Source organism: Nicotiana tomentosiformis, chromosome 3, assembly GCF_000390325.3.
Source record: "Nicotiana tomentosiformis chromosome 3, ASM39032v3, whole genome shotgun sequence".
Taxonomy (NCBI): domain Eukaryota; kingdom Viridiplantae; phylum Streptophyta; class Magnoliopsida; order Solanales; family Solanaceae; genus Nicotiana; species Nicotiana tomentosiformis.
Genome location: NC_090814.1, coordinates 34180239 through 34192978, shown reverse-complemented (window position 1 = coordinate 34192978; position 12740 = coordinate 34180239).

The following is a 12740-nucleotide window of genomic DNA, read 5'->3' as shown; positions in this document are numbered from 1 at the left end:
TGTTGGGACCCGCAGAGGTCGCGTACTTGTTGAATTACTTGCTGATTGTTGTCTTGTACTCATTCATGGTTTTACTTGCGTATCATATCTTAGCCTCTTCTTGATTCTTGTAGATACACTATGTTATCTTTGTTTGGGCCGATCTTTGTGATTTTCGAGAGCCCGAGAGATTAGAGAGGTTGATGACTGAGTGAGGCTGAGGGCCTGTCTATGAAGTATTGATACTATAGCATGTGAGTTGTCCGTGCAGCACGTGAGTTGTCTGTGCGGTTCCACATATTGATACTATGGCACGTGAGTTGTCTGTGCAGCATGTGAGTTGTCCGTGCGGATATAGCGCTTGGGCTGAAAGGAGCCCCTCCGGAGTCTGCACACCCACAGTGAGCGCATGTACCTATTGAGTGTAAGTACTGAGGGATGAGAGCTGAGTGATTGAGCTGCTGTGACGAGTTTAGTGACTATTGCCCTGAGAAGCTGTACTTTCTTTTTTATTTGTTGATGCACTTAGTTGCTATCTGTCATTGTTGTAAAATTTCTAAAAGATTCTATATCCGGATTTACACTGTAACTGTATAAAACTGATTTGATTTGAACTGCCGGATTTGAAAGCATGTCTATTCTTTGCTGGAATTATTGAAAATGAATTGTATTTGTATAGCTCGTCACTACCTTCTCAGTTCCTTATTTATTTCTGTTACTTGCTGAGTTTGTTATACTCATGCTACACCCTGTACTTTAAGTGCAGATTCAGGTGTGTTTGATCATGGAGGTCCTTGAGTTCGTGCACGATCAAGTACCGGAGACTACGAGGTAGCTGCCGGCGTCCGCAGACCTTGTCTCTCCTTCTATGTTTTCTTTCTTTCCTGTATTGATACTTAGACACTATTTTTATTAGACTGGATATCTAGATGCTCGTGACTTGGTGACACCCCGATGTTTGGGGCTATCTTTTCGAATTTTATTTTGAATTCAACTCCGGTTTTTGTAAATATTTCTAGTATGAAAAAGCTTTGAATTATCCTTTTTTATGAAATATTGAAGTATTTTGAAAGGTCGGCTTGCCTAGTACCATCGATAGGCGTCATCACGACAGGTTAGAGTGTTGGGTAGTGACAAGTTGGAATTAGAGCCTATGTTACATAGGTCTCACGAGTCATGAGCAGGGTTAGTAGAGTCTTGCGAATCGGTACGGAGACGTCTGTACTTATCTTAGAGAGGCTGCAGAACCCTTAGGAAAAACATCACATTCTTGAATTCTTGTCGTGCGAATCTGTTGATTCTGGTGACTAATTTCTATTGTTCTAATTCTCTCACAGATGGTGAGGATACGTACTATGAGGCAGGAGGGACAGCCACCAGTACCACCAGCCAGGGCCGCGAGAGGCCGAGGTCGCGGTAGATGCCGCGGTAGGGGCAGAGTTGTAGCCCGCACAGCAGCTGGGGCAGTACGTGCAGACCCAACAGTTGCCCCAGTTCAGGAGAAGGCTCCAGTTGTGTACGAGCCTGTTGGACTAGCTCAGGCACCACCCGTGCCCATTATGATTACAGGCCTTCAGGAGGCCTTAGCTCAGATTCTGACCGCGTGTACCAGTCTTGTTCATGCGGTCTTTGTTTTTGCCGCAACAGCCACTTCTCAGGCCGGGGGAGGCACTCAGACTCCCGCCGCCCGCACACCAGAGCAGATGGTATAGGGGTTCCGGACATCGGGGGCACCACCAGCCCAACCGATTGGCGTTGCTCAGTATTTTGTTGTTCCTGCTATGCTAGAGGATGAGCAACGTAGATTGGAGAGGTTTGGGAGGCTCCAGCCTTCATTTTTCAGTGGTGCAGAGGGAGAGGATGCACAGGGTTTCTTGAACAGGTGTCAGAGGATACTCTGTACGGCAGATATTCTGGAAACCAGTGGGGTCTCGTTCACTACCTTTTAGTTCTCTGGAGCTACATTCAGTTGGTGGGAGGCTTACGAGAGGTGTATGTAGGTCGGCGCAACACCCCTTTTGGAAAAGTTCGTGCCTCAGTCCCGCAGAGAGGAGTTGCGCAGACAGTTTGAGCAGCTTCGTCAGAGTGATATGTCTGTGACGCGGTATATGATGAGATTTTCAGAGTTGGCCCGTCATGCTATCTGGTTGGTTCCCACAGACAGGGAGAGGACCAGGATGTTCATAGATGGCCTCACTTTTCAGCTGCGATTGCTTATGACTAGAGAGAGAGAGTGTCGGTGCTACTTTTGATGAGGTTGTCGATATTGCCCGTCAGATTGAAATGGTTCACAGACAGGAGCGGGTCGAGAGGGAGGCCAAGAGGACTCGTGGTCAGGGTGTCTTCAGCGGTGTTCCTTCTGGGGGTAGTTCCACCAGGGTAGGGGTCGTCCTTTCAAACATACTCAAACGGCTCGCCAAGTTCACCATGGTGCATCATGTGGCCATGGTTCACACAGCTATCAGCAGGGTCAGTCTTCATTCAGTGCACTACCAGCGCATAGTTCTCACCCTGCTTCATCAGCTCAGGTGTCTACGAGTAGTTCTTCAGGGCATCAGGAGCAGCAGTTCCGTCAGAGGAGGGGTTGTTTCGAGTGCGGAGATTTTGATCACATTAAGAGAGATTTCCCTAGGTTGTTGAGTGGGGCTCCACAGTAGAGTACTCGGTCGATGGCACCAGCACCAGCAGCTCCACCACCCGCCCAGCCAGCTAGGGGTGGGGTTCAGTCAGCTAGAGGTCGCCCTAGGGGGGAGGTCGATCAGGGGGCGGCCAGGCCCATTTCTATGCTATTCCTGCCAGACCAGATGCCATTACTTCAGATGCTATGATTACAGGTATTATCTCAGTTTGCCATAGAGATGCCTCTGTATTATTTGACCCTGGTTCCACTTATTCATATGTGTCTTCGTATTTCGCTCGTTTTATGGATATGCCCCATGAGTCCCTAGTTTCATCTATTCATGTATCCACTCTAGTAGGCGATACTATCATTGTGGACCGTGTATATCGGTCATGTGTGGTGACTATTAGGAGTCTGGAGACTAGAGTGGACCTCTTGTTGCTTAGTATGGTCGATTTTGACATGATTTTGGGTATAGATTGGTTGTTTGCCTGTCATGTTATTCTAGATTATCACGCTAAGATCGTGACGTTAGTAATGCCGGGGTAGCCGAGGGTTGAGTGGAACAGCTCTATAGACTATGTTTCCAGTAGAGTGATTTCATACTTGAAAGCTCAGCGGATAGTTGAGAAAGGTTGTCTATCTTATCTGGCCTTTGTGAGAGATGTTAGTGCAGAGGCCCCTGCTATTGATTCTGTTCCGGTGGTGCGAGATTTCCCGAATGTGTTTCCTGTAGGGCATGCTGCCTGACAGGGATATTAATTTCGGTATTGATTTGGTGCCGGGAACTCAGCCCATTTCTATTCCTCCATATCGTATGGCACCGACAGAAATGAAGGAATTGAAGGAGCAGCTTCAGGAACTCCTTTATAAGGGGTTTATTCGGCCTAGCGTGTGACCTTGGGGTGAACCAGTTCTATTTGTGAAGAAAAAGGATGGTACTATGAGAATGTGCATTGATTACAGACAGTTGAACAAGGTCACAATCAAGAATAAGTATACATTATCACGTATTGATGATCTGTTTGACCAGCTTCAGGGAGCGAGGGTGTTCTCCAAGATTGATTTGAGGTCAGGGTATCACCAGCTGAAGATTCGGGACTCAGATATTCTTAAGACAGCTTTCAGGATCCGATATGGCTATTATGAGTTCCTTGTGATGTCTTTTGGGCTGACCAACGCCCCAGCAGCGTTCATGCATTTGATGAACAGTGTGTTTCAGCCTTATCTTGACTCGTTCGTTATTGTATTCATTGATAATATCCTGGTGTACTCTCGTAGCCAGGAGGAGCATGCTCAACATCTGAGGATTGTGTTACAGTGATTGAGGGAGGAGAAGCTTTATGCAAAGTTCTCCAAGTGTGAGTTTTGGCTCAGTTCAGTGGCATTCTTGGGACACGTGGTATCCAGTGAGGGTATTTAGGTAGACCCAAAGACGATAGAGGCGGTTCAGAGTTGACCCACGCCATCATCAGCCACGGAGATTCAGAGTTTTCTCAGTTTGGCTGGTTATTACCGTCGTTTCGTGGAGGGCTTCTCATCTATTACATCTCCCTTAACTAAATTGACCCAAAAGGATGCTCCTTTCAGGTGGTCGGGGGAGTGCGAGGAGAGCTTTCACAAACTCAAGACTGCTTTGATCACGGCTCCAGTTCTAGTTCTACCATCAGTTTTTGGTTCTTACACAGTGTATTGTGATGTCTCGCAGATCGGTATTGGGTGTGTTCTGATGCAGAAGGGTAGAGTGATTGCTTATGCTTCGCCAGTTGAAGCCTCATGAGAAGAACTATCTTGTCCACGACCTTGAGTTAATAACTATTGTTCACACCTTGAAGATTTGGCGGCACTATTTGTACAGGGTCCATTATGAGATTTACACTGATCATCGGAGTTTACAGCATCTGTTCAAATAGAAGGATCTTAACTTGCGTCAGCGGAGATGGTTGGAGCTTCTTAAGGACTATGATATCACCATTTTATACCATCCCAGGAAGGCCAATGTGGTAGCCGATGCCTTGAGTCGCCGGGCGGAGAGTTTAGGGAGCTTAGCATATCTTCCAGCAGCAGAGAGGCCATTGGCATTGGATGTTCAGGCCTTAGCTAGCCAGATTGCTAGATTGGATATTTCTGAGCCGAGTCGAGTATTGGCTTGTGTGGTCTCCCGGTCTTCTCTTTATGATCGTATCAGGGATCGTCAGTATGAGAACCCCCATCTGCTAGTCCTTAAGGGCACGGTCCAGCACGGTGATGCTAAGGAAGTCACTATTGGGGATGATAGTGCATTGGAGATGCATGGCAGGTTATGTGTGCCCAATGTAGATGGTTTGCGTGAGTTGATTCTCCAGGAGGCTCACAGTTCGCGGTATTCTATACATCCGGGTGCCGCGAAGATATATCAGGACTTGAGACAGCATTACTGGTAGAGGAGAATGAAGAAGGACATAGTGGAGTACGTAGCTCGGTGCCTAAATTTCCAGGAGGTGAAGTATGAGTATCAACGACCAGGTGGGCTACTTCAGAAATTAGAGATTCCGGAGTGAAAATGGGAGCGGATCACTATGGATTTCGTTGTTGGGCTTCCACGGACTCAGCGGAAGTTGGATGCAGTTTGGGTGATTGTGGACCGGCTGACCAAGTCAGCTCATTTCATTCATATGATAAATACCTATTCTTCCGAGCAACTGGCTCGAGTGTATATCCGCGAGATCGTCAGGCTTCATGGCGTATCGGTATCTATCATCTCTGACCTGGGTACGCAGTTTACATCACGGTTCTGGAGGGCCGTGCAGCATGAGTTGGGTACTCGAGTGGAGTTGAGCACAGCATTTCACCCTCAGACGGACGGACAGTCCGAGCGCACTATTCGGATATTAGAGGATATGCTTTGTGCGTGTGTGATGGAGTTTTGGGGTTCGTGGGAGTTCTTGCCACTAGAGGAGTTTGCATATAACAACAGTTATCAGTCAAGCATCCAGATGGCACCGTATGAGGATCTGTATGGTAGGCGGTGTAGGTCTACAGTGGGTTGGTTCGAGCCTGGTGAGGCTAGATTATTGGGTACAGACTTGGTTTGGGATGCTCTGGAGAAGGTTAAGGTGATTCAGGATAGACTACGCATAGCCCAGTCCAGATAGAAGAGTTATGCGGATCGGAAGGTTCATGATGTTGCATTTATGGTTGGAGAGCAGGTCTTGCTCCGGGTGTCACCCATGAAGGGTGTTATGAGGTTCGAAAAGAAGGGCAAGCTGAGCCCGAGGTTTATCGGTCCATTTGAGGTATTGCGATATGTTGGGGAGGTTGCTTATGAGCTTGCCTTGACTCCCAGTCTAGCAGGAGTTCATCCAGTATTCCATGTTTCTATGCTCCGTAAGTATCACGACGATCCGTCTCACGTATTGGATTTAAGCTCAGTCTAGTTGGATAAGGATTTATCTTATGTTGAGGAGCCGGTGGCGATCTTGGATAGGCAAGTTCGAAAGCTGAGGTCAAAGAATATTGATTCTGTGAAGGTTCAGTGGAGGGGTCAGCCAGTCGAGGAGGCAACTTGGGAGACCGAGCATGATATGCGCAACCGTTATCCTCATCTTTTCACCACTTCAGGTATGTCTCTATGCTCGTTCGAGGACGAACGATTGTTTTAAGAGGGGAGGATGTAATGACCCGGCCGGTCATTTTGAGTGTATTAGCCCCGATCCCCTATTTACTATTTTTCCCATATCTGTTTCTGCTTATGTGACTTGCCGGGAGGTCTTGTTTTGGGACACCTAGTCCCTAAAACGGAAGCTTAAGTCTCAGAAATTTGACCATAGTCGGAAGTGGGTGAAGACGACTCCGGAATGGAGTTTCGTCAGTTCTATTAGCTCCGTTGGGTGATTTTGGACTTAGGAGCATTTCCGGACTGTGCATTTGAGGTCTGTAGCTAATTTAGGCTTGAAATGGCGAAAGTCGAATTTTTGAAAAGTTTGACCGGGGGTTGCCTTTTTGATATCGGGGTCGGATTGGAATTTCAGAAGTTGGAGTAGGTTCGTGGTGTCATTTATGACTTCTGTGCAAAATTTGGGGTCAATCGGACGTGATTTGATAGGTTTTGGCGTCGTTTGTAGAATTTGGAAATTTCAAAGTTCATTAGGCTTGAATCCGTGTGTAATTCGTGCTTTTGGTGTTGTTCGAAGTGATTAGAGGATTTGACTAAGTTCGTAGCGGGTTATAAGACGTGTTGGTATGTTTGGTTGAGGTCCCGGGGACCTCGGGTCGATTTCGGGTGGTTAACGGATCAAAGTTTTATGTTGAAGGATAGCTGAAGTGTTGTTCATGCTGGTGTAATCGCACCTGCGAGTGGGGAACCGTAGGTGCAGACACGCAGAAGCGAAGAGGAGGCCGCAGATGCGGGCAAAGCCAGGAAGGGCAGGAACCGCAGGTGTGAGAAAGGATGTGCATCTGCGAGCCCACAGATGCGAGGATGGGCCGCAGATGCGAAAAATGAAAAGTTTGGCATTTCCGCAGAAGCGGACAAAGAGCCGCAGGAGCGACTCCGCAGGTGCGAGACCTGGAGCGCAGGTGCGAGCCCAGTGTTTTTAGTGAGTTTCGCAGGTGCCGATGTTTTTGTGCAGGAGCGGTTCCGTAGGTTCAGAAATAGGACCGCAGGTGCGAAAAGTCTGGGCAGAAGGTTTAAAAAGCAAGGGTTCGCGATTTTAGACTTATTTCACCATTAGAGACTCGGACATAGGCGATTTTGGAGAAGATTTTCGAGGGGATTATTGAGGTAAGCTTCTTGTACTCGTTTTTTTATCATAAATCTTGATTCCCCACTGATTTCCCCACCTAATTAGCGAGATTTTGAAGTGAAATTTGGGGGTTTAGGGCTTGAGAATTGGAGAGAGGATTTTGGGGATTTGGAGGACCAAATGATGTCGGATTTTGATGAATTTAGTATGGTTAGACTCGTGAGTGAATGGCCTTTAGGGTTTTGTGACTTTTATTGGATTTTGAGACGTGGGCCCAGGGGCCGGTTTGAGCCGGTTTCAGATTTTGGCTTATAATTTTGTGTTTTTCTTGTGGAATTGATTCTTTTAGCCTATATTAATTATATCGTACTGCTTGTGGCTAGATTCGGAGCATTTAGAGATTGATTCGAGGGGCAAAGGCATTGCGAAGTAGGATTTTGCACGGTTTGAGGTAAGTAACAGTTTTAAATCTGGACCTGAGGGTATGAAACCCCAGATTATTAGACTATGTGAGTATTTTGGAGGAGACGCACATGCTAGGTGACATGCGTGTGAACGTGCACCATAGGAATTGGGACTTGGTCCATTCCGTGAAACTGTAAAGTTGAATAACTTGTTGCTAGCTATATGCTCTCCCTATGTTATAGAAATTTGGCTGCAAATCATGTTAGAAATCAGGCTTAGGCTATGTGATGTTACTGTTGGGACCTGTAGAAGTCGTGTACTTGTTGAATTACTTGCTGATTGTTATCTTGTACTCAGTCATGGTTTTACTTGCGTATCATATCTCAGCGTCTTCTTGATTCTTATTGATACACTATGTTATCTATGTTTGGGCCGATCTTTGTGATTTTCGAGAGCCCGAGAGATTAGAGAGGTTGATGACTGAGTGAGGTCGAGGGCCTGGCTGTGAGATATTAATACTATAGCATGTGAGTTGTCCGTGCAGCACGTGAGTTGTCTGTGCGGTTCCACATATTGATACTATGGCACGTGAGTTGTCCGTGCAGCACGTGAGTTGTCTGTGCGGTTCCACATATTGATACTATAGCACGTGAGTTGTCCGTGCAGCACGTTAGTTATCCGTGTGGATATAGCGCTTGGGCTGAAAGGAGACCCTCCGGATTCTGCACACCCCCAGTGAGCGCAGGTACCTATTGAGTGTGAGTACTCAGGGTTGAGAGCCGAGTGATTGAGATGTTGTGACGAGTTGAGTGACTGTTGCCCTGAGAAGTTGTACTTGCTTTTTCGTTTAGTTGTTGTCTGTCATTGTCGTGAAATTTCTAAAATATTCTATATCTGGATTTACCTGCACTGTAACTGTATAAAACTGATTTGATTTGAACTGCCAGATTTGAAAGCATGTCTATTCTTTGCTGGAATTATTGAAAATAAACTGTATTTATATAGCTCGTCACTACCTTCTCAGTTCCTTATTTATTTCTGATACTTGCTGAGTTGGTTGTACTCATGCTATACCCTGCACTTCAAGTGCAGATTCAGGTGTATTTTATCACGGAGGTCGTTGAGTTCGTGCGCGATCGAGTACCGGATACAATGAGGTAGCTGTCAGCGTCCGCAGACCTTGTCTCTCCTCCTATGTTTTCTTTCTTTCCTGTATTGATACTTAGACACTGTTTTTATTAGACTGGATATCTCGATGCTCATGACTTGGTGACACCCCGATGCTTGGGGCTATCTTTCTGCATTTTATTTTGAATTCAACTCCGGTTTCTGTAAAAATTTCTAGTATGAAAAAGCTTTGAATTATCCTTTTTATGAAATATTGAATATTTTGAAAGGTCGGCTTGCCTAGTACCATCGATAGGCGCCATCACGACAGGTTAGAGTGTTGGGTCATGACAGCATGATAAAGACACAAACGTTACCTCAACTGACACCTCTTAGGTGCCCAACACCTCTCCGAAGTACAATAATATTGCGCACACAGTCCAACATAACATGTGTAATTACATGACTTCGGAGATCCATACCTAATTCATGCGCCCGAACATCATAGCTCCATGATCAATCATCATTATCTCAGAAATCACTCATCAAGCCCCACAGAATGTGCCATCGTGCCATAATCACAATAACCACACAGAATGACCTATCATACCAACCTCAGTCCATAACAAAGTATCATATGCAAGGATATATATATGCATATGAACAAGAGGTAAGTATGTGATGCATATGGACAGAGAAATCAATATGTAGGGATGTATGCATACATCCAAGTATGACTACGCCTACAACATGTAATCCAAGATACAAAATATCATGACCCAAAAATCCACCGCAGGCATCGTGATGGAATCTAGTCTCTAAGACTAGGTAAGCTGATTACTAACGATCAGAAAATTTTTTAATGATGATAATTTGAAACAGAGTCTAATATGAATACCGAAACAAAAGCGTAATAAGCCTACACGGCAATAATCATAACAACCTCCCAAGATTTGGTAATACGGAGTCACAAACTCTAGATAAGTATATGGAAAGATCTCAAAGAACGAAATACAATACTCTTCAAATAATAAGCTGACAGTACAATGAAAGGAAAAAACTCCAAGGGACTGCGACGACCAAGCAGCTCTACCTTGAATCCCCGCGGCCAATATGCTAACTCTGCCCGAATCCGATATCTCTAATACCTGGCTCTGCACAAAAATGTGCAAAAGTATAGTAGTACACCACGGTCGATACCCAGTAAGTATCAAGACTAACCTCGGTAGAGTAGTGACGAGGTACAAGTCAAAACACTCATTAAACAAAATAACATGTGCAGTATAGAAGTATAAAGCTAATAATGAAAGTAGAAATCAGTAAATGGCAACAAGAATCAACAAGTGATATAAACAGTAAAGCAATAAGAACACCGTGAAGTATCGTTAAAACCAAATAAGGAACACAAAGGACAACCAATTAATCAAGCTGTTCTAACACAAGTTTCACAACGAAATCATTCTGTGATACCTCATCTCATAATCACAAGTAACGGGTCTCAACCCACCATCTTATGCTCACGGTACCTTGTGCCCACATTTCAAATCACAACCGCACAAACAACTCACATGCCAACATCTCAATCTGCCTGACATGATCATGGGCTCACATTCACAATCCGCCCGGTGTGGTCACATGCTCACAATTAAAATCCACCCAGCCTGGTCACAGGCTCACAATCACAATTCATCCGGCATAATCACAGTCTCATAATCACAATCCGCCCAGCGTAGTCACAGGCTCAATATCAACATGAAAATCGATAATACAAGAACACATGGACATGATTAATAAATGTCAAGCTTCATACTCCTGAGCTAGTATAAGTGGCATGTTACGGTGTATGCTTGTGCGAGTGTACTACTGTAGCCCAAGTCAACAAGTAATATCAAAGATATCGAGTAGCTCATCGAAGCAACACATCAAATCACGTAAGGTGTATGACATACACAAGGAAAAGCCCAATATCACACGAAAATTACCAACACAATGTCCCCAAGCCATCACACATCATCCCTGACATTGCCACCGTTATCTCTCTGATAGCCACCCATATCACTCCGCCCTGACAATATCATTAGCCACATGTATCACTCCGATAGTGTCACGTGTAGTCGGAAATTAACTCACATGATTATTTCTATTCTGTGTCATAGAAAAACAGTAATCCTGTTGTAATTATTGCCACATACATGACATGAGGAAAAGAAATATTATTTAAATTGTATTTTTATTATTTATATGAAAGGGTCGGATGAGCCAAGATTTATAAAGATTAAAGGAAAAGGACCAAAAATGTTCCTAAACTATGAGAAATAGAGAAAATTTGTTCTTATTTTGGATTGGTACATATTTGTACCTCAACTATGAAAATATAACAAATTTGCCCTCCGTTTGATTTTTGTCCCAAATATGCCCTTATCATGGACTGGCTCATATTTGGCCCTCCAAAATTAATGAGCATCGAACTTCTTGTTTTTACCCATTTAAAATATTTTTTTTATTAAGATGAAGTGCCACCTTGCAAGATTAACTATGGAATGATATTTAAAGTTACTTGATTGTGGTGAGTCCTGATCTCTTTGAAGCTCCTTTTTTAGAGCTCGGATTTTTCTTCTTATTTTATCACTTGATATCTTCCTCTTTTTTTGTTTACTTACTCGAATCCAGTATTTTACGCTAAACTTAACAGTTTAACTTTACAAGTTTAATTATTAAAGTAAAAAATATTTATTCAATAATCATTGTTTAGTGATAAAGGTTATATGAAAGACACTTGTTTCATATTTACATTTGGGGTAAAGACCAAGTGCAAATAAGTTTTGCATGCCCTGGTTTCAATCCTTCCTTTTTAATATACTCCCTCGGTTCCAGTTTATGTGAATTTTTTTACCTTTTTTGTCTGTTCCAAAAAGAATGACTCATTTCTAAAATTTGAAACAATTTAGCTTAAACTTCCAATTCTACCCTTAATGAGAAGCTTTTATAACCACACAAATACTCTGAACCCCTTTTTGACTTGTATTTGTGTCATATCATATCATCATCATATCATATATTATACTAAAAGTAGGAAGCTCCTAATGTCAAAATTGAATTACTAAAATTCCCATAAAAATTGAATGACTATTTTATCCTCAATCAAATGCTATATCTACAATATTTTTGTACAATAATATAATTATACATTTTAACAAATTTATTAAGCTACTTACATCTTTTCATATACAATGTATATGAACATGGAAACTACAAATTATTAAAGAATTACGTGGGTAAACATTAATTATACTTGCAACCTTGAATGGGATATAAGTACTTATTTATTGTAATTATTGATGCTAAGTCATATAAAAAGTCATTTAAATCAATGAGGAAACAAAAGGCTGAGAGCTGTAATACCCTTAGAAAAATAAATATATTACCTCATTCATGAAATGGTACATTAACCAATATTTTCTTTGTTGTTATACAAAATTAAATTTGGATCACTTGAGGAGTTGCCTTAAATAATTAATGCACAAAATTTATTTAATTAATTCAATAAATGGACTATTCATTTACTAAATGCCGATACATAATAAAAATCCGAAGACGAATCTCTTATCTGGACGTTTAGAGAGCTTTATACACAATGGTTTTGAGAATTTCTCTTCCTCATTACCTTTCTCCCATTCAATTCCCTTTAAGTTCTAACATAAAGTGTAAGTTACAATTGTGTAACTTATAAATTGTCTTTCATCTCCTATTTAAGATCGATCTTCCCAAAATTCTTTTACATAAATCTTCCGCATCTCCTATCGAGCTTTAATTGTCTTTCATCTCCTATTTAAGTTCTAACATAATTCTTTTACATAAATCTTTGATGATTGCCTGAAAAGAGAAGTTAAGATGGCATTGGCAGC